The following is a 20,396-nucleotide window of genomic DNA, read 5'->3' as shown; positions in this document are numbered from 1 at the left end:
ACTAAACAATGGACATATAGAATGGAACAAAATATATATTGCAATCATAGAGAAGAGAAAACACAAGAATAAAATATTATGGTACAAATAGTGTAACCATGTAATTAAGCTCAAATCTCACAGGTTGTGTGTTCTTAGTTATAATTCATGTTCCAATTTACAGTCTTCAAACAAGTTTAACACAAATTTTCAATTTAAATTAGTGAAATGCTATAAAAAGGGTCTTGAAAGGAAACTCATTACTTTAACCAAGCAAAACATACATGAAAACAATTATTATCATGCAATCTATCCTATCTAACAAAAGAAAAAGTCAAATATTGGTGTTAAGAGAGAGAAGTTACCTCCGGAAGTCAGGGACTGACCTCTCCATACTTAAGGCTTGGCACGGTCCTCCATGCCATCAGTAAGGAGCAAGGTAGGGCTGGAAGCATCGCCTCCGCTGTCTGGTTCGCCATGGCTCCCTGTGCTACTGGATGAAGGGGAGTCCGGGGTGTCCTTTGGTTCTGGAGGTGGGTGTGTACCAACTATGAGGTCCTCAGGTAGTTGTATCGGCGCTTGTTACGGTGCTCCATTTGCTCCATCTGCCGGTCTTGCCAGTCGAATCTCTCAAGGATCTGAAGGAACATCTGATGGATGGATGGTGCTTGTGGTGTGGATGATGATGGAGTGGAAGGAGGAGGAGTATCAAAAGGTGGACCTGCAGGCCGGCTTGCAGAGGGAACCGGTGGCCTAATGTACTTCCCATTCGGGACATACTGGTCGGCTCTAGGGATCATGACCTTCGAGTCTCCCGCCCGATAGGACACACCTGCTGCAGAGACTAAATCTGAGACCAAGGTGGGGAAAGGCAGATTACCCGCTATCTGTACGTATCCCATGGCTTGCCGGATGTGTCGGGGCAGGTTGAGGGGTTGTTCTGTCAAGACGCACCAGATGAGGACAGCCATGTCTGCTGTGAAAGTCGACTCGTGAGTGCTCGAAAAGACATAGTGGGACATAATTTGTGCCCACACGCGAGCCTCTAGGGTGAGTGACTTGGCTGAGATGCTCTTGGGTTTTGATCGATGCTGCCCGTAGATCCACGTGCTGTCAGGTTGGGCTATAACTCCAAGTACGCTATCCCAGTCCAACTGATACATCTGGCGCTTACGAGATGCCTCTTGATATGCATCCCATCCATCTGGACTAGGTGGAAGGTCCAACATTCTCTGTATTATACTCTCGGAGACAGGGACTTGCTGCTGATGAATGTAGACAGTCTGCAGAGTAGGCAAGTGAAAGTTGGAGTTGAATTCAACGACCCATGATAAGTTGGCCTCTCGCGGTTGCCTCCTCAAAAATCTCCACTGTCTTCTCTCTTTTTGGGGCTCCACAAAATCAACAAAATATGTGGGGACAATGAGCAGATGCTCATTGTTGTAGTTCCTCTCGGCTAGGATGGGGAACATTTGTTCACAATAACGGTTAGCAAACCGTGTGGAGTCACGGGCAGGAAAAGCTTTCTCTGATTCATCAACCTTAATGATCCTTTTCACCTGCTTTGTTGGCGGCTTTACACTGGTAGATGGTAGTGTCTTTGCCAGTGTTCTCTTGGTTCCTCTCCTTGCTGGTGTCTTGTCAGTGGCCTTCTCTTTTCCTTTCTTGGTACCCATGCCTAAGTAAGAAAGAAAGAGGAAGAAGGTGAAAGATATATATAACTAAAATTGGAGGGAAGAAAATACCAAGTGATAATGAATGCCAAAGAAAATATCATAGCTTAAATACAAAGTAGCTACAACATGTAGGTAAGACATCAATTCAAAGCAAGAAGGCAATTCATAATTAAATAGATGCAAGAGGTAAAAGCATGCAAGTAGAGGCATGAGAAGCATAACTCAAGCATCAATAATTAAATATACCAAATTAAAGAGCACTTTAGATGATGACAATTGTGAATGATAATCCCAAATATATGTGGAGTGCAAGTGTTGTGAAAAATAGGCATTCAAGTAAAAGGGTAAAACAAAATAGAGTTCAAGATGCCATAGGCTTTTTCACAAACACTTGGTGAGCAAGTTAAAGTAGAAATCGAAAATAATATAATCCAAATGTATATGAGAGCTAAATTAAAATATCAATTGTCAAATTACTCCTCATAATATCCACAAGCTTTAGTATAGTAAGGTAATACCCAAATAAAATTCCAATACCAATATAAGAATGCAAGAAAAAGAAAAGAAATAGAAACCATGGATAATGAAACTAAAAGAAAAAGAAAGAAGAAAGAAACACAAATGAATGTAATAATGAAAGAGTAAAAGGGGAAAAAGAAAATAAACCTGATGAAGAAGATGAAGAAGGAAAGAAGAAAGTAATAGAGATGAAGAAAGAATAAGGAAGAAAGGATAAGGAAGAAGGAAGAAGAAATAAGTAGGATTGAAAAGAATTAGGATTGGGGGGAGATAATTTGAAATCAGGTGCTGAGGTGGTTTAATTGTGCGTCGCATGCGACGCGTACGCGTGCATTACGCGTACGCGTGTGGGTCACACAGATTGAATCGTACACATGCCCTCGATTGTATGGATCGCAAAGGCATCAACGCGTACGCACAACTCTCTGTTCGCTCTGGGCTTGGGGCAAAAATGACATGCACGCGTCAGGGACGCGTACGCGTGATGGGTCTTGTGCTTCTACCATAGTTCCAGCCCCACACCATCATAACTCTCTGGCCATATACCCATTTACACCGATTTGCAGGGTCACGCGTACGCGTGAGGGACGCGTACGCGTGGACTGGTGAAAGCGCAAACGACGCGCACGCGTGACACATGCATACGTGTGGCCCTGCTTGTGCGCATGGCACGCCACTAGCACCACTCCTACCCAACTCTCTATTCAATTCTTATTTTTCTTGTGTGCTCTTTTTTTTATATGCAAAATGCAAAATGCAGAATGCAGATGAATATGCAGAATTGACGAATGAACACTAATAAAAATAAAATAAAATAAAATAAGACTAAGAATAAAAAGGAACGATGATACCATGGTGGGTTGTCTCCCACCCAGCACTTTGCTTTTACGTCCTTAAGTTGGACGGTCCTCAAGCTCATTCTACTTCTATTGGTGGGTCCTCCAAGAGGAAGACCTCTATCTCTTTATTGTCCTTCATATTCTCACCATGATATAGCTTTAAGCGATGTCCATTGACCTTGATGAATTTGGAACTTGAAGGATGACTCAGGTGAAAGACTCTGTATGGCTCTGCCTTTTCTACCCTGTAGGGGCCTTCCCATCTTGATCTCAGCTAGCCTGGGATGAGCCTTAGCCTTGAGTTGTAGAGGAGAACTAGCTCCTGATGTAGCGGAAAACGATCCGACACAAAACTCACCGGCAAGTGCACCGGGTCGCATCAAGTAATAATAACTCACGGGAGTGAGGTCGATCCCACATGGATTGAAGGATTGAGCAATTTTAGTTTAGTGGTTGATTTAGTCAAGCGAATCAAGGTTTGGTTGAGAGATTTGTGATTTGCGGAATTTAAATTGCAGAGAAAGTAAAGGGAGTGGGTAAATTGCATGAAAGTAAAGAGAACTGAAATTTAAAGTGCTGAATCTTAAAGAACAAGAAATTAAATGGCAGAAACTTAGAACGCAAGAAATGTAAATTGCAGAATCTTAAAAGCAAGAAATGTAAATGGCTTGAATTGTAAAGGGAATTGGGAATTGGATTTGCAGAATTTAAACAAGAAAAAGTAAATTGCAACGAACAGAGAAGTAGAAGATAACTTGGATTGAACCGGATCTAAAAACAGAATTGTAAATGAGCATGAAAAGCATTAAACAGAGGATGTAAAATTGGAATTCAGATCTCAGGACCCAAGAGACTAGATAACCAAGTCTAGATCTCAATGCCTTCCTAGATCCAACAAGAGTAATTGCAAAGGAAATGTAAATTGCAGAGAAAGTAGATGAGAGAGCAAGTAACAGAAACTGAAATTCAATTAAGCAGAAAATTAAACAAGATCCCCAAGGTGAGATTGAAACAGAAGTTCTTCAATTCTCCACCCAAGATCCGAAGCAAGGAAATTAAAGAGTGCTGGGCAAGAACAAGGAAGAAGAGAGATCAATTCTCCTCCCCAATTCTCTTGAATTAAAACAACAATGCTAGAATGTAAAATGAGCTCTCTACTAAGTGCACTAATCAAACCGAAAAGAAAAGCTCCCTAAAAACTTAAATCCTATGCTATTTATACATTTTCTTCAAATGGTCTTCAAGCCTTCAATTGGGCCTTTGCTCTTGATGGAATTGGGTTGATAGAAGCCTTGCTTGATTGCTCTTGGAGTTTGGAGAAGAACCGAATTGAACCGGGTTTGGAATCATGAAAGCTTGAGTAAAAGTTTGAGTAAAAGTTTGAGGCAAACTTTTACTCCAACTTTTCACATCAGCCACCCTCTTTTGCTGATACCAACGTTGGGGCAAAAGTTTGGGGTCAAACTTTTGCTCCAACGTTGGCCTCCCCTTGCACACTCATGGCGCCAACGTTTGCCAAAAAGTTAGAGGCAAACGTTGGCGCAAACTTTTGCTCTCCAGGGTGTGTTGTTCATGCGCCAACGTTTGCCAAAAAGTTTGAGGCTAACGTTGGCGCAAACTTTTGCTTTCCAGGGTGTTGATTTGTGATGCCAAAAGTTTGCCAAAAAGTTTGAGGCAAACTTTTGCTCAAGCTTTTTGCCCAAAAGTTTGCACAAAAGTTTGAGGCAAACTTTTGCTCCAGCTTTTTGCCCAAAAGTTTGCCCAAAAGTTTGAGGCAAACTTTTGGTCAAGCTTTTTGCTCCCTGGTTCGTTTTCAATTAATCCAAAAGTTTGAGCTAAAGTTTGAGGCAAACTTTTGCTCAAACTTTTTGTCCTCTCTTCCTCCTAGCCATTCCTTCTTGCTTCAACCTTTCTCCAAGCTTTCTTCACCTATCATTAATCAACCAAACACATCAAAGCTATGCTCAAAATCATGAGATATTCATTCTTTCATAATATGTGACAATTATAGCATAAAACCTCATGAAATTGCATTAATTCATCTATGGTTGATTAAATCAAAGGAAGCATGAAAATCTACCCAATTGGCTTGCTTATGGCTCAAGAAAGTGCATAATTCAAATGAAAACAAAAGAAAAAGGCTAGTGAAACTAGGCTAAGATGACTTGTCATCACAACACCAAACTTAAAGCTTGCTTGTCCCCAAGCAAGAAATGATTTATTGAGAAGAAAGAATGAAATGGAAGAGGATGTTCATGCTAGTAGAGTGTTATTGGTAGTTCATGGGGTTTTATGTGGATATGTAAACACTCACCTCTTATTGACTCTTAAGCCTAGAAAGTCTCCTTCAAGCTTCAAGTAACATACTGCTATGACCTCTCATTATTTCTTTATCCTTGGCTATTATTTTGTTCATAAGCTTTATTTGAGTGTCATGTGTAGCAAGTTCATTTCCTTTTCTTTATACTTGACACATTATTCACTATAGACACTTGGCTCACATTCCTTCTTAGAACATTGATGCCCAGCACCTCTTTGGGCTACTAAATGCCTTGTAGTTAGGTTGCTCTTGATAGTGGACTTTCAGCTGATGATCCCGGGTTAGTTAACCCAAGTCATCAAGTGTTGATGCACTCCAAAGAGCTTAATAATCCAAGCAGATCCTAATACAAAGACACCACAGGCATATATTCTAAGGTTCAAGCTATTGGTGTCCAGCTTTGTTTCTTTTTGTTTTTCTTTTGTTCTGCCACTCTTTGGCTATTTTTTTTCTCCCTTTTTTTTTTTGTTTTTCTGTCTTACCAAGGACTTTTATTTGATTGAGATTCATAGACAGTAGGCCACTTTATACTTAGAAGGAGACATCCTAGTTCTTTTATTCACTAAAGTGAGCTATTATACAATCACACACACACACCACCACTTACTTTTATTGTACTTCTATCTAACAGAGAACTATCTCACTTCACATTCAAACATTTCTTTTATTGAATTGAAAATGCAGGGGACAAAGCATGCTTTTTGTTCAGTGAAAGTAAACACACAAGCACACACATAGACTAGCTTACTTATTTTAAGAGTGATTCTACTTGTACTAGATGAACACTTTAGCAAGACACAAGTCAAAGCATTTTTCAACAGTAAGAGTTAAGTGTAGATACAACCTATTGGTTTGCAGTTCCTTTGTCCTTCCTTCTGCTGTGCCCTTTTGAGTTATGATGCATAGTGTCTTCAAATGGTGGTGAATTCCCTGCACAATTCTGAAAAGTTGCTTGCTTCTCAAGCCCTTAGGTAATTGGTTAGTGTGCAAGACTTTCTTATAGGCTTTTGAACTTACTTTGGTGTGTGAACACCAAACTTAGTCTCTTGCCACTGCCTCTGATGCATCAAGTTAACCACATGTGAAATCCTTGTGTCTTTGCTAAAGGCAATAAAACTAAAAACTAGAAACAGACAATGATTAAATGATTCATCTGATTGCTTGGAGCTAGCAGCCCTTTATGCAGAAGGTGAGAATGTGTTTGTAAATGAGATTTCGGTGGAACACCAAACTTAGAATCCTTCATTCTCCCTTAAATTGTTTTGGTGTGCAACACTAAACTTAGCTCCTTACAATACAGGTGAATCTACTTAACCTTTTTATTGAACTAGCTATGAAAAAAAAGAACTACCTCAGGTTGGGTTGCCTCCCAACAAGCGCTCTTTTAATGTCACTAGCTTGACATCCTTCATTCTTTGATCATGGGGGCTGAAAATCATAGTGCCTCAACTTTTCTCCTCTTACTGTGAACTTCCTTCCAGTCTCCTCTTTGATGATCTCTAAGTGTTCAAGTGAAAGGACCCGGTTCACAGTGTAATATTCAAATAATTGTGGAGACATCTTCATTGGTTGTGTGTTTTACACTACTTTATCCCCTGGTGAAAAGCCTTCAGTGGGGATTTTCTTGTTTTTCCACCCTTTTGGCCTCTTCTTCTTCTCTTCTTTCTTAGGAGGTGATTCATGCCTTGGTGGTTCTTTATCTGGAATGTTGAGGTTCTCATCTGGGGGTTTTGGATCTAGTTCCTTCTTGATTTCTTTGGTCTGTTGCACCATCTCTACTTCTTTCAAGCATGGATTTAGAAGTCTTGGAGTTAACTCATTGAATGTCTCCTTCAAGCTTTGATCCCTGGCCTTATCCTTCATACAATCTTCTTCTTGAGTGGGCTCATGCAGGATTTTAAAAACATGGAATGCTAGGTGCTCATCATGCACTCTCAGCAACAATTCTCCTTTTTCAACATCTATCAATGCTCTGCCCGTAGCCAGGAAAGGCCTCCCCAGGATGATGGGAGTGTTAGGGTCTTCATCCATATCCAGGATGACAAAATCAGCTGGGAGAAAGAATTTTTCCACTTTTACCAACACATTCTCCACAACTCCCAGTGCTTGCTTAATGGATTTGTCAGCCATTTGGAGAACTATTCGTGTGGACTTCAGCTCAAAAATTTGAAGTTTCCTCATTAGAGACAAAGGCATCAAGTTTATACCTGCACCGAGGTCACAAAATGACTTCTCAATTGTTATGTTTCCTATGGTGCAAGGTATGTAAAAACTCCCAGGATCATCTTTCTTCTCTGGTAACTCTCTTTGGAGGATAGCACTACATTCCTTTGTCATCTCAACAATCTGTCCTTCCTTCAGGGATCTTTTCTTTGTGAGTAATTCTTTCATAAATTTGGCATATAATGGCATTTGTTCAAGTGCTTCTAAGAAAGGAATATTGATGCTGAGAGTCTTGAATATGTCCAGGAACTTTGAGTATTGCTTATCCTCATTCTCTTTTTTGAACCTCTGAGGGTATGGAAGTTTGGGGATATGTGGTTTCACCCCTTCCTTCTTCTCTTGTAGTTGTGTTTCAAGGATGTCCTTATCTCTCTTTGAGCTTTTTGCATTCTTGATTTCTTGATCTTCTTCACTTCTCTCTTCTGTCTCTTTTTGTGGAACTTCTCTGTTGTGTTCTTCTTGATTGATGGCTTCCTTCTCCCTAGTCTTTTCACTTCCCACTATGATTGCTTTGCACTCCTCCCACTTTGTAGCTTTTCCTTTGTCCTTTGGATTGGAGATTGTATCACTTGGGAGAACATTGGTTGGCCGTTCAGCTTGTTTGGCCAATTGTCCCACTTGTCGTTCAAGGCTCTTCATGGTAGCTTCATTTCTCTCTTGCACTTTGACCAAGCTTTGAGTGGACTGAGCAATTGCTTGTATGGCTGCCTCAAGACTTGAAATTCTACTTTCATGATGGTCTATTGGTGGTATGATGAGGGTGGAATGTGGTTGCTGGAAGTTATTTGTAGGGGTAGTGTGGTAGTTTTGGGGGTTAGATGTTGGTGCGGAAATGCTATTTTGATGAGTTTGTGGATTGTGGTGGGGTGGTTGATATGTATTTTGTGGTTTTTTGTATTGATTATTATTAGTGTTTTGCTGGTCGTGGTTTGAGTAAGTTGTGTTTCTTAAGTTGTTTTGGTTTGAGTTTTTCTGCCACGGTTGCTGGCTGTGGGTGTGGTTATCTCCCCATCTGAGATTTGGATGGTTCTTCCAGGATGGATTGTAGGTGTCACCATAAACCTCATTTTGGCCTAAGCCTTGGTTGTGCATATATTGAGGTTGTTCCTGCTGCTGGTTTTCTTGGTTTTCTTCATTTTGTCCCCATGTGGTTAATGGTTGGCTTGTATTCACTGCTGCAACTTGTAAACTATCAATCTTTTTAGCCATCTGCTCAAATTGTTCTTGAATCTGCTGTTGCATTATCTTGTTTTGAGCTAGGAGGGTGTCAACCCCTTCCATTTCTAACATTCCTTTCCTTAGTGATGGTTGGCGTTGTCTCTGATGGTCAAAGAAATATTGGTTGTTAGCCACCATGTCAATGAGGTTCTGAGCTTCTTCAGCTGTCTTCATGAGTTGCATTGAGCCTCCTGCTGAATAGTCAAGTGCCTCTTGAGCTTTCATTGTCAGTCCTTTATAGAAATTTTGGAGTTTATCCCATTCATTAAACATCTCTGGTGGACATTTCCTGAGTAAAGCTTTGTATCTCTCCCATGCTTCATACAATGACTCTCCCTCCATCTGAGTAAATGTTTGAACCTCTGTTTTGAGCCTGATGATCCTTTGAGGAGGATAAAACTTTGCTAAGAACTTGCTCACTAGATCCTCCCAATTGTTGATGCTTTCTCTTGGAAATGACTCCAACCATTGAGTGGCTTTGTCCCTCAGGGAAAATGGAAACAACAACAATTTGTAACTGTCAGGATGTACACCATTGGTCTTCACTGTGTTACATATCCTCAGAAAGGTGGATAGGTGCTGGTTTGGAACTTCCAAGGGGCCTCCTCCATAAGAATAGTTGTTCTGCACCAAGGTGATGAGTTGAGGCTTCAATTCAAAGTTATTTGCATCGACATTTGGGGTAAGGATGCTACTCCCACAATGCCTTGGATTAGCAAATGTATATGAAGCCAAGACTCTCCTCTGGGGTTGACCATTGTTGTTGGCCATTCTCAGTGGTGGATTTGTTGGATTTGTTGAATGTTCCTCCAATTCATGATATTCTTCATCTGATTCTTCCTCTCCAGCAACATTTTTTTCTCTTACTTCTCTTCTTAGCCTTCGGGGGATTCTTTCGTCAGTTTCATGAAAGGTAGGGATCTCTCTTCTTGTATCTGACATACAAGCAAAACACAAGAATCACACAATACCAGAAAAGCAATAACACTTCAATCCATGGCTGAAGTAAAATATTGGTTAGCTTAGGCAAAAATTCAAACAGTTAGCGTGTTAGTCAAAAGTTAAAGAAACAGAAAAGAAAATGTGCGTGATCTAGATCTCCACTTTACTTAATCATTGTCAATCTAATCAATCCCCGGCAACGGCGCCAAAAACTTGATGTAGCGGAAAACGATTCGACACAAAACTCACCGGCAAGTGCACCGGGTCGCATCAAGTAATAATAACTCACGGGAGTGAGGTCGATCCCACAGGGATTGAAGGATTGAGCAATTTTAGTTTAGTGGTTGATTTAGTCAAGCAAATCAAGGTTTGGTTGAGAGATTTGTGATTTGCAGAATTTAAATTGTAGAGAAAGTAAAGGGAGTGGGTAAATTGCATGAAAGTAAAGAGAACTGAAATTTAAAGTGCTGAATCTTAAAGAATAAGAAATTAAATGGCAGAAACTTAGAACGCAAGAAATGTAAATTACAGAATCTTAAAGAGCAAGAAATGTAAATGGCTTGAATTGTAAAGGGAAATGGGAATTGGATTTGCAGAATTTAAACAAGAAAAAGTAAATTGTAACGAACAGAGAAGTAGAAGATAACTTGGATTGAATCGGATCTAAAAACAGAATTGTAAATGAGCATGAAAAGCATTAAACAGAGGATGTAAAATTGGAATTTAGATCTCAGGACCCAAGAGACTAGATAACCAAGTCTAGATCTCAATGCCTTCCTAGATCCAACAAGAGTAATTGCAAAGGAAATGTAAATTGCAGAGAAAGTAGATGAGAGAGCAAGTAACAGAAACTGAAATTCAATTAAGCAGAAAATTAAACAAGATCCCCAAGGTGAGATTGAAACAGAAGTTCTTCAATTCTCCACCCAAGATCCGAAGCAAGGAAATTAAAGAGTGCTGGACAAGAACAAGGAAGAAGAGAGATCAATTCTCCTCCCCAATTCTCTTGAATTAAAACAACAATGCTAGAATGTAAAATGAGCTCTCTACTAAGTGCACTAATCAAACCGAAAAGAAAAGCTCCCTAAAAACTTAAATCCTATGCTATTTATACACTTTCTTCAAATGGTCTTCAAGCCTTCAATTGGGCCTTTGCTCTTGATGGAATTGGGTTGATAGAGGCCTTGGTTGATTGCTCTTGGAGTTTGGAGAAGAACCGAATTGAACCGGGTTTGGAATCATGAAAGCTTGAGTAAAAGTTTGAGTAAAAGTTTGAGGCAAACTTTTACTCCAACTTTTCACATCAGCCACCCTCTTTTGCTGATACCAACGTTGGGGCAAAAGTTTGGGGTCTAACTTTTGCTCCAACGTTGGCCTCCCCTTGCACACTCATGGCGCCAACGTTTGCCAAAAAGTTAGAGGCAAACGTTGGCGCAAACTTTTGCTCTCCAGAGTGTGTTGTTCATGCGCCAACGTTTGCCAAAAAGTTTGAGGCTAACGTTGGCGCAAACTTTTGCTTTCCAGGGTGTTGATTTGTGATGCCAAAAGTTTGCCAAAAAGTTTGAGGCAAACTTTTGCTCAAGCTTTTTGCCCAAAAGTTTGCACAAAAGTTTGAGGCAAACTTTTGCTCCAGCTTTTTGCCCAAAAGTTTGAGGCAAACTTTTGGTCAAGCTTTTTGCTCCCTGGTTCGTTTTCAATTAATCCAAAAGTTTGAGCTAAAGTTTGAGGCAAACTTTTGCTCAAACTTTTTGTCCTCTCTTCCTCCTAGCCATTCCTTCTTGCTTCAACCTTTCTCCAAGCTTTCTTCACCTATCATTAATCAACCAAACACATCAAAGCTATGCTCAAAATCATGAGATATTCATTCTTTCATAATGTGTGACAATTATAGCATAAAACCTCATGAAATTGCATTAATTCATCTATGGTTGATTAAATCAAAGGAAGCATGAAAATCTACCCAATTGGCTTGCTTATGGCTCAAGAAAGTGCATAATTCAAATGAAAACAAAAGAAAAAGGCTAGTGAAACTAGGCTAAGATGACTTGTCATCAGCTCCCCAGGTCTAAAATGTCTTCTCTTGATGTGCTTGTCATGCACAGCCTTCACCTTTTCTTTGTATAGTCTGGAGTTTTCATATGCTTCAAGTCGAAGGGTCTCTAGTTTTGCCAGTTGCAGCTTCCTTTCAGCACCAGCCTTCTCAAATCCCATGTTTCATTCCCTTACCACCCAGAAAGCCTTGTGTTCCACCCCCACTGGGAGGTGACAAGCTTTGCCATAAACCAGGTGGAATGGACTCATTCCGATGGGTGTCTTGTATGCTGTCCGATAAGCCCAAAGCGCATCTACAAGTCTGGTGCTCCAGTCCTTTCTATGAGGCTTGACTATCTTCTCCAGAATGTACTTTATCTCTCTGTTAGACACATCGGCTTGCCCATTGGTCTGAGGGTGGTAAGTTTTTGCTATCTTGTGAACAATCCCATGCTTCTTCAGTAGACCTGCTAATCTCCTGTTACAAAAGTGAGTGCCTTGATCACTCACGATTGCTCGTAGTGATCCAAAGCGACAGATAATATGACTTTGAACAAAGGAGACAACAACGTTAGCATCATCAGTACGGGTAGGAATTGCTTCCACCCATTTAGAAACATAATCTACAGCTAACAATAAATATAAGAAACCGCTAGAGTTTGGGAATGTACCCATGAAGTCAATGCCCTAAACATCAAAAATTTTACAGAATAGCATAAGCTGTAGGGGCATCTCATCCCTCTTAGATATATTACCAAACCTTTGGCATGGAGAACAAGATTTACAAAAGGCAGTAACATCTTTAAAAAGAGTGGGCCACCAGAATCCACAGTCTAAAATTTTTCTAGCTGTTCTTTGAGGGCCAAAATGTCCTCCACTCTCAGTGGTAGTATAATTAGACTGTCTTAGAAGCATAAGCTATTACAAAAGAGTCCTTACCTTCATGCTGAGCCAGCGTCGCTCCTACTGCATGGTTGGAGGCGTCACACATAATCTCAAAAGGATGGCTCTAGTCGGGTCCTCTCACAATCAGAGCTTGAGTTAATGTGATCTTCATCTTATCAAACGCATTCATGCAGTCCTCACTCAGCTCGAACTCAACATCCTTCTGCAGCAGTCTGGATAAAGACAATGCTACCTTACTGAAGTCCTTGATAAACCTCTGGTAAAAACCTGCATGGCCAAGGAACGAACGGACTTCCCTCACGGAGGAGGAGTAAGGTAAACTAGAAATTACATCTACCTTTGCTGGATCTACAGAAATACCAGTATTAGAAATAACATGTCCTAGAACAATACCTTGTTTTACCATAAAATGACAATTTTCAAAATTTAATACAAGGTTTGAACTGACACACCTGTCTAATACTCTAGCTAAACTATCCAAGCAAAGGTTAAATGAATCACCATAAACGCTAAAGTCATCCATGAAAACTTCCATACAGTCCTCAATAAGATCTGAGAAGACACTCATCATGCATCTTTGGAAAGTAGCCGGTGCATTACACAAGCCAAAAGGCATCTTCTTGTATGCATACGTTCCAAAGGTACATGTAAAAGTAGTCTTCTCCTGATCTTCAGGAGCTATATGAATTTGAAAATAGCCTGTATAACCATCTAAAAAGTAGTAGTGTGATTTACCTGACAAGCGATCAAACATCTGATCGATAAATGGCAGGGGGTAATGATCCTTGCAAGTAGCTTGGTTGAGGTGCTTGTAATCAATGCACACCCTCCAGGAGTTCTGCACTTTAGTTGTCAGGAGCTCTCCATGCTCATTCTTCACTGTTGTGACTCTAGACTTCTTGGGCACCACTTGTACTGGACTGACCCATTCACTATCTGAGATGGGGTAGATGATATCGGCTTCAAGAAGTCTAGTCACTTCCTTCTTGACAACTTCTAAGATGGTGGGATTCAGCCACCTTTGAGGTTGACGGACGGGCCTTGCTCCCTCTTCTAAAAATATTCTGTGCTCACAAACTTGAAGGCTAATGCCTACTATATCCGCCAAGCTCCGCCCAATCGCCTTCTTATGTCTTCTTAGCACACTAAGCAGCTGCTCCTTCTGTTAGAAAGTGTTTCTCTACGTAGATGGCTCCTCGAACAAAACCAAGAGCAGAGCAGGCGTGATAATAGAAAGCAATCAGGGAACCCAAATCGAACTCTCCCTGAAGTTCGAGTTCCCTGCTTCAAACAATCAGGCCGAATATGAGGCATTACTAGCTGGTTTGAAGCTGGCTAAGGAGGTTGGAGCTCAAAAACTTATCATCTTCAGCGACTCACAAGTAGTCACCTCACAAATAGCATGGAGCTACCAAGCCAAGGATCCCACCATGAAAAAGTACTTGAACAAAGTCAGGGAACAGCTCAGACAACTCGGAGAATATGAAGTCCACCACATACCTCGGGAACAGAATGTTCGAGCTGATGCACTCTCAAGAAATACTACAGAACCCGTCAATTTCGGAAGAAGAAAAGGTCTTAGCCATAACAGGTCTGGATCAGGGATGGATGACTCCCATAATCAAATACCTCAAAATAGAAACACTCCCTGCAGATAAGAAGGAGGCGAAGAGGGTAAAATGGGAGGCACAATACTACATGATGAGCGGATAATTTATACGCTTTTGGCATTATTTTTACATAGTTTTTAGTATGATTTAGTTAGTTTTTAATATAATTTTATTAGTTTTTAAATAAAAATTATATTTCTGGACTTTACTATGAGTTTGTGTGTTTTTCTGTGATTTTAGGTAATTTCTGGCTGAAATTGAGGGACTTGAGCAAAAATCTAATTCAAAGGCTGAAAAAGGACTGCAGAAGTTGTTGGATTCTGACCTCCCTGCACTCAAAGTGGATTTTTTGGAGCTACAGAAGTCCAAATGGCACGTTCTCAATTGCGTTGGAACGTGGACATCCAGGGCTTTCCAGCAATATATAATAGTCCATTCTTTACCCAAGTTTAGATGACACAAACTGGAATTCAACGCCAGCTTTCTGCCCTATTCTGGCGTTAAACGCCAGAAACAAGTTGCAAAGCAGAGTTAAACGCCAGAAACAAGTTACAAACTGGCGTTCAACTCCAAGGAAGACCTCTACACATGAAAGTTTCAATGCTCAGCCCAAGCACACACCAAGTGGGCCCGGAAGTGGATTTCTGCATCATTTACTCATTTTTGTAAACCCTGGTAACTAGTTTAGTATAAATAGAACTTTTTACTATTATATTTACATCTTCGGATCTATCTTTTGATCATTATAGATCTCTAGACCTCCATGGGAGGCTGGCTACTCGGCCATGTCTACCCTATTTTCACTTATGTATTTTCAACGGTAGAGTTTCTACACACCATACATTAAGGTGTGGAGCTCTACTGTTCCTCATGAATTAATGCAAAATACTATTGTTTTTCTATTCAACTTAAGCCTATTTCTTCTCTAAGATATTCATTCGCACACAAGAACATGATGAATGTGATGATTATGTGACGCTCATCACCATTCTCACTTATGAACGCGTGCCTGACAAACACTTCCATTCTACATGAAAGCAAGCTTGAATGCATATCTCTTAGCCTCCTAATTTACGATCAGAGTCTTCGTGGTATAGGCTAGAATTATTGGCGGCCATTCTTGAGATCCGGAAAGTCTAAACCTTGTTTGTGGTATTCTGAGTAGGATCTGGAAAGGGATGGCTGTGACGAGCTTCAAACTCGCGAGTGCTAGGTGTAGTGACAGACGAAAAAGGATTACTAAATCCTATTCTAGCATGATCGAGAACCAACAGATGATTAGCCGTGCGGTGACAGCGCATTTAGACCATTTTCACTGAGAGGACGGGATGTAGCAATTGACAATGGCGATGCCCAACATACAGCTTGCCATGGAAAGGAGTATGAATGATTGGATGAAGACAATAGGAAAGCGGAGGTTCAGAAGGAACAAAAAGCATCTCTATACGCTTATCTGAAATTCTCACCAATGAATTGCATAAGTATCTTTATCCTAGTTGATGTTTTAATTATATTTTAACTATCAATTCACCATAACCATTTGAATCCGCCTGACTGAGATTTACAAGGTGACCATAGCTTGCTTCAAGCTGACAATCTCTGTGGGATCGACCCTTACTCACGTAAGGTTTATTACTTGGACGACCCAGTGCACTTACTAGTTAGTTGTGCGAAGTTGTGACAAAGAACTAAGATTATGAACGTGCGTATAAAGTTTTTGGCGCCGTTACCAAGAAATAAACGATCACAATTTCGTGCACCAAGTTTTTGGCGCTGTTGCCGGGGAATGAACAATCACGATTTCGTGCACCAAATTTTTGGTGCCGTTGCCGGGGATTGTTCGAGTTTTGACAACTGACGGCTTATCTTGTTGCTCAGATTAGGTAATTTTATTTTAATTTTAAGCTTTTGTTTTTATTATTTTTATATTCGAAAAAATTTTCAAAAAAAAATAAAAAAAACAAAAAAAAATTATTTATTCTATGTTCTTCAGAATTTTTAAGAATGAATTCTAGAGTTTCATCATGATTTGTTGAAGCCTGGCTGGCTGTAAAGCCATGTCTAAATTCTTTTGGACTAAGGCTTCCTCTTCACATGCTTGAACTATGTATGCTGAAGCTTGGCTGACTAGTAAGCCATGTCTAATTCCTGGACCGGAGCTTTAGACTAACATTGCATGATTCCTCGAATTCTCATTAAAAATTTTGAAATCCTTATTTTTTTTTTCAAAATAATTTTCAAAAAATTACAAAAAAAATAATAAAATCATAAAAACAAAAAATAATTTGATGTTTCTTGTTTGAATCTAGTGTCAATTTGTAAGTTTGGTGTCAATTGCATCTTTTTAATTTTCATTAAAATTTTTGAAAACTCATGCATGGTGTTCTTCATAATCTTCAAGTTGTTCTAGATGATTTGCTTTGTTTGATATTTGCATTTTTATGTTTTGTGTCTTTTCTTGTTTTTCAGATGCATTTTCAAATTGTTAGTGTCTAAAGTTTGAAAATTTCTAAGTTTGGTGTCTTGCATGTTTTTCTTTTCTTAAAAATTTTTAAAAATAAGTTCTTGGTGTTCATCTTGACATTCAAAGTGTTCTTGGTGTTCATCTTGACATTCATAATGTTCTTGCATGCATCATTTGTTTTGATCCAAAATTTTCATGCATTGAGTCTTTTTGATGTTTTTCTCTCTCATCATTAAAATTCAAAAATTAAAAAAATATATTTTCCTTTTTTCACTCATAAATTTTGAAATCTTTGGGTTGACTTTTTCAAAATTTTTAAAATTAGTTGTTTTTTGTTAGTCAAGTCAAGATTTCAATTTCAAAAATCTATCTTTCCAAAATCTTTTTCAAAATCAAATCTTTTTCATTTTATTTTCCTTTGTTTTCGAAAATTCTCAAAAATCCTTTTCAAAGTTTTTCAAAATCTTTTTCCTATTTTCACTTCAAATTTTCGAAAATTGCATTGACAATTAATGTTTTGATTCAAAAAAATTTCAAGCTTGTTACTTTCTTGTTAAGAAAGATTCAAACTTTAAATTCTAGAATCATATCTTGTGATTTCTTGTGAGTCAAGTCATTAATTGTGATTTAAAAAAAACAAATCTTTTTCAAAATAAATTTCAAATCATATCTTTTTAAAACCATATCTTTTCAAAATCATATCTTTTCAAAATATCTTTTTCTAACTTCATATCTTTTTAAAATTAATTTCAAAATCTTTTTCAAAACCACCTAACTATTTCTCTCTCCTAATTTTCGAAAATCACCTCCCTCTTTTTCAAAAATCTTTTTAATTAATTAATTATTTCTTCTAACTTTTTCGAATACTAATTAATAAATAAAATAAAAACAAAAATATTTTTCTTTTTTTTTCTTCTAATTTTTGAAATTCTCTCCCCTTCATCTCTTTCTAATTATTTTGTCTATCTACTAACACTTCTCTTCTTCTTAAAAATTCGAACCCTCTCCCTCTTTCTGTGCTCGAATTCTTTTTCTTCTCTTCTACTCACATAAAGGAACCTCTCTACTGTGGCAAAGAGGATCCCTATTATTTTCTGTTCCCTTCTTTTTCATATGAGCAGGAGCAAGGACAAGAATATTCTTGTTGAAGCTGATCCGGAACCTGAAAGGACTCTGAAGAGGAAGCTAAGAGAAGTTAAAACACAACACTCTGAAGAGGACTTTACTGAAATTTTTGAAAAAGAAGTAGAGATGGCCGAAAATAATAATAATGGTGGAGATGCAAGGAAGATGCTTGGTGACTTTACTGCACCAAATTCCAACTTACATGGAAGAAGCATCTCAATCCCTGCCATTGGAGCAAACAATTTTGAGCTTAAGCCTCAATTAGTTTCTCTGATGCAACAGAATTGCAAGTTTCATGGACTTCCATCAGAAGATCCTTTTCAGTTCTTAACTGAATTCTTGCAAATCTGTGATACTGTTAAGACCAATGGGGTTGATCCCGAGGTCTACAGGCTTATGCTTTTCCTGATTGCTGTAAGAGACAGAGCTAGAATATGGTTGGACTCTCAACCTAAAGATAGTCTGAACTCTTGGGATAAGCTAGTCACGGCTTTCTTAGCCAAGTTCTTTCCTCCTCAAAAGCTTAACAAGCATAGAGTGGATGTTCAAACCTTCAAACAGAAAGAAGGTGAATCCCTCTATGAAGCTTGGGAGAAATACAAGGAATTGACCAAAAAGTATCCTTCTGACATGCTTTCAGAATGGACCATCTTGGATATATTTTATGATAGTCTGTCTGAATTATCAAAGATGTCATTGGACCATTCTGTAGGCAGATCCATTCACCTAAAGAAAACGCCTGCAGAAGCTCAGGAACTCATTGACATGATTGCAAATAACCAGTTCATGTACACTTCTGAAAGGAATCCTGTGAGTAATGGGACACCTTAGAGGAAGGAAGTTCTTGAAATTGATACTCTGAATGCCATATTGGCTCAGAATAAAATATTGACTCAGCAAGTCAATATGATTTCTCAGATTCTAAACGGATTGCAAGCTGCATCCAACATTACTAAAGAAGCATCTTCTGAAGAAGAAGCTTATGATCCTGAGAACCCTGCAATAGCAAAGGTGAATTACATGGGTGAACCCTATGAAAACACCTATAATCCCTCATGGAGAAATCATCCAAACTTCTTATGGAAGGATCAACAAAAGCCTCAACAAGGCTTTAATAATGGTGGAAGAAACAGGTTTAGCAATAGCAAGCCCTTTCCATCATCCACTCAGCAACAGACAGAGAATTCTGAGCAGAATCTATCTAGCTTAGCAAATATAGTCTCTGATCTATCTAAGGCCACTCTAAGTTTCATGAATGAAATAAGGTCCTCCATTAGAAATTTGGAGGCACAAGTGGGCCAGCTGAGTAAAAAAGTCACTGAACTTCCTCCTAGTACTCTCCCAAGCAATACAGAAGAGAATCCAAAAAGAGAGTGCAAGGCCATAACCTTACTTGGTGTGGCCGAACCCAGAGAGGAGGAGGAGGACGTGAATCCTAGTGAGGAAGACCTCCTGGGACGTTCAGTGACCAATAAGGAGTTTCCCTTTGAGGAACCAAAGGAATCTGAGGCTCATCTAGAGACCATAAAGATTCCATTGAACCTCCTTTTACCATTCATGAGCTCTGATAACTATTCATCTTCTGAAGAAGATGAAGACACTGTTCAAGGGCAAGTTGCCCAGTATTTAGGAGCAATCATAAAGTTGAATGCCAAGCTATTTGGTAATGAGACTTGGGAGGATGAGCCTCCATTGCTCATTAATGAACTGAATATCTGGGTTCAGCACACTTTACCTCAAAAGAAACTGGATCCTGGTAAATTCCTAGTTCCCTGTAACATAGGCACCATGACCTTTGAGAAGGCTCTGTGTAACCTGGGGTCAGGCATAAACTTAATGCCACTCTCTGTAATGGAAAAATTGGGAATCTATAAGGTGCAAGCTGCCAGAATCTCATTAGAGATGGTAGACAACTCAAGAAAACAGGCTTATGGACTAGTAGAGGACGTGTTAGTAAAGGTTGAAGGCCTTTACATCCCTGCTGATTTCATAATCCTAGACACTGGGAAGGATGAGGATGAATCCATCATCCTTGGAAGACCCTTCCTGGCCACAGCAAGAGCTGTGATTGATGTGGACAGAGGAGAGTTGGTCCTTCAACTGAATGAGGACTACCTTGTATTTAAAAGTCAAGGTTCTCCTTCTGTATCCATGGAGAGGAAGCATGAAAAGCTTCTTGATGAGATATTTTGGTGAGAAACGAATCTCTCACAAAACATCACAAAACTAACCGGCAAGTGTACCGGGTCGTATCAAGTAATAAAAACTCACGGGAGTGAGGTCGATCCCACAGGGATTGATGGATCAAGCAACTTTAGTGGGTGATTAGTTTAGTCAAGCTAACATTGAGTGATTTGAGTGACAATTGAAGCCAACAGAATGTAAATGACAAGGAAAATTAAAGTGCAGAAAGTAAATTGCATTGAAACTTAAAGAGCAAGAAATGTAAATTGCAAGAATCTTAAATTGCAAGAAATGTAAATTGCATGAAATTAAAAGGGAGTGGGTGCTGGAAATTAAAAGAAAGCAGCAGATCAAGGAAAG

General features: G+C 39.2%; 1 non-coding gene across 1 annotated transcript; it reads right to left on the bottom strand.

Annotated features, from left to right (window-relative positions):
• Positions 1-18,380: 18,380 nt before the first annotated feature.
• Positions 18,381-18,488, bottom strand: LOC148544755 (small nucleolar RNA R71). Its single transcript, XR_015900555.1, has one exon. It is a non-coding gene; the product is annotated as a small nucleolar RNA R71 (small nucleolar RNA).
• Positions 18,489-20,396: the final 1,908 nt, after the last annotated feature.

The sequence above is a fragment of the Arachis ipaensis genome, chromosome B9 (genome assembly GCF_059453495.1).
Source record: "Arachis ipaensis isolate K30076 ecotype BB chromosome B9, ASM5945349v1, whole genome shotgun sequence".
NCBI lineage: Eukaryota > Viridiplantae > Streptophyta > Magnoliopsida > Fabales > Fabaceae > Arachis > Arachis ipaensis.
Note: the sequence above shows the minus strand (reverse complement) of the source record. Positions and strands in the feature narration are given on the sequence as shown.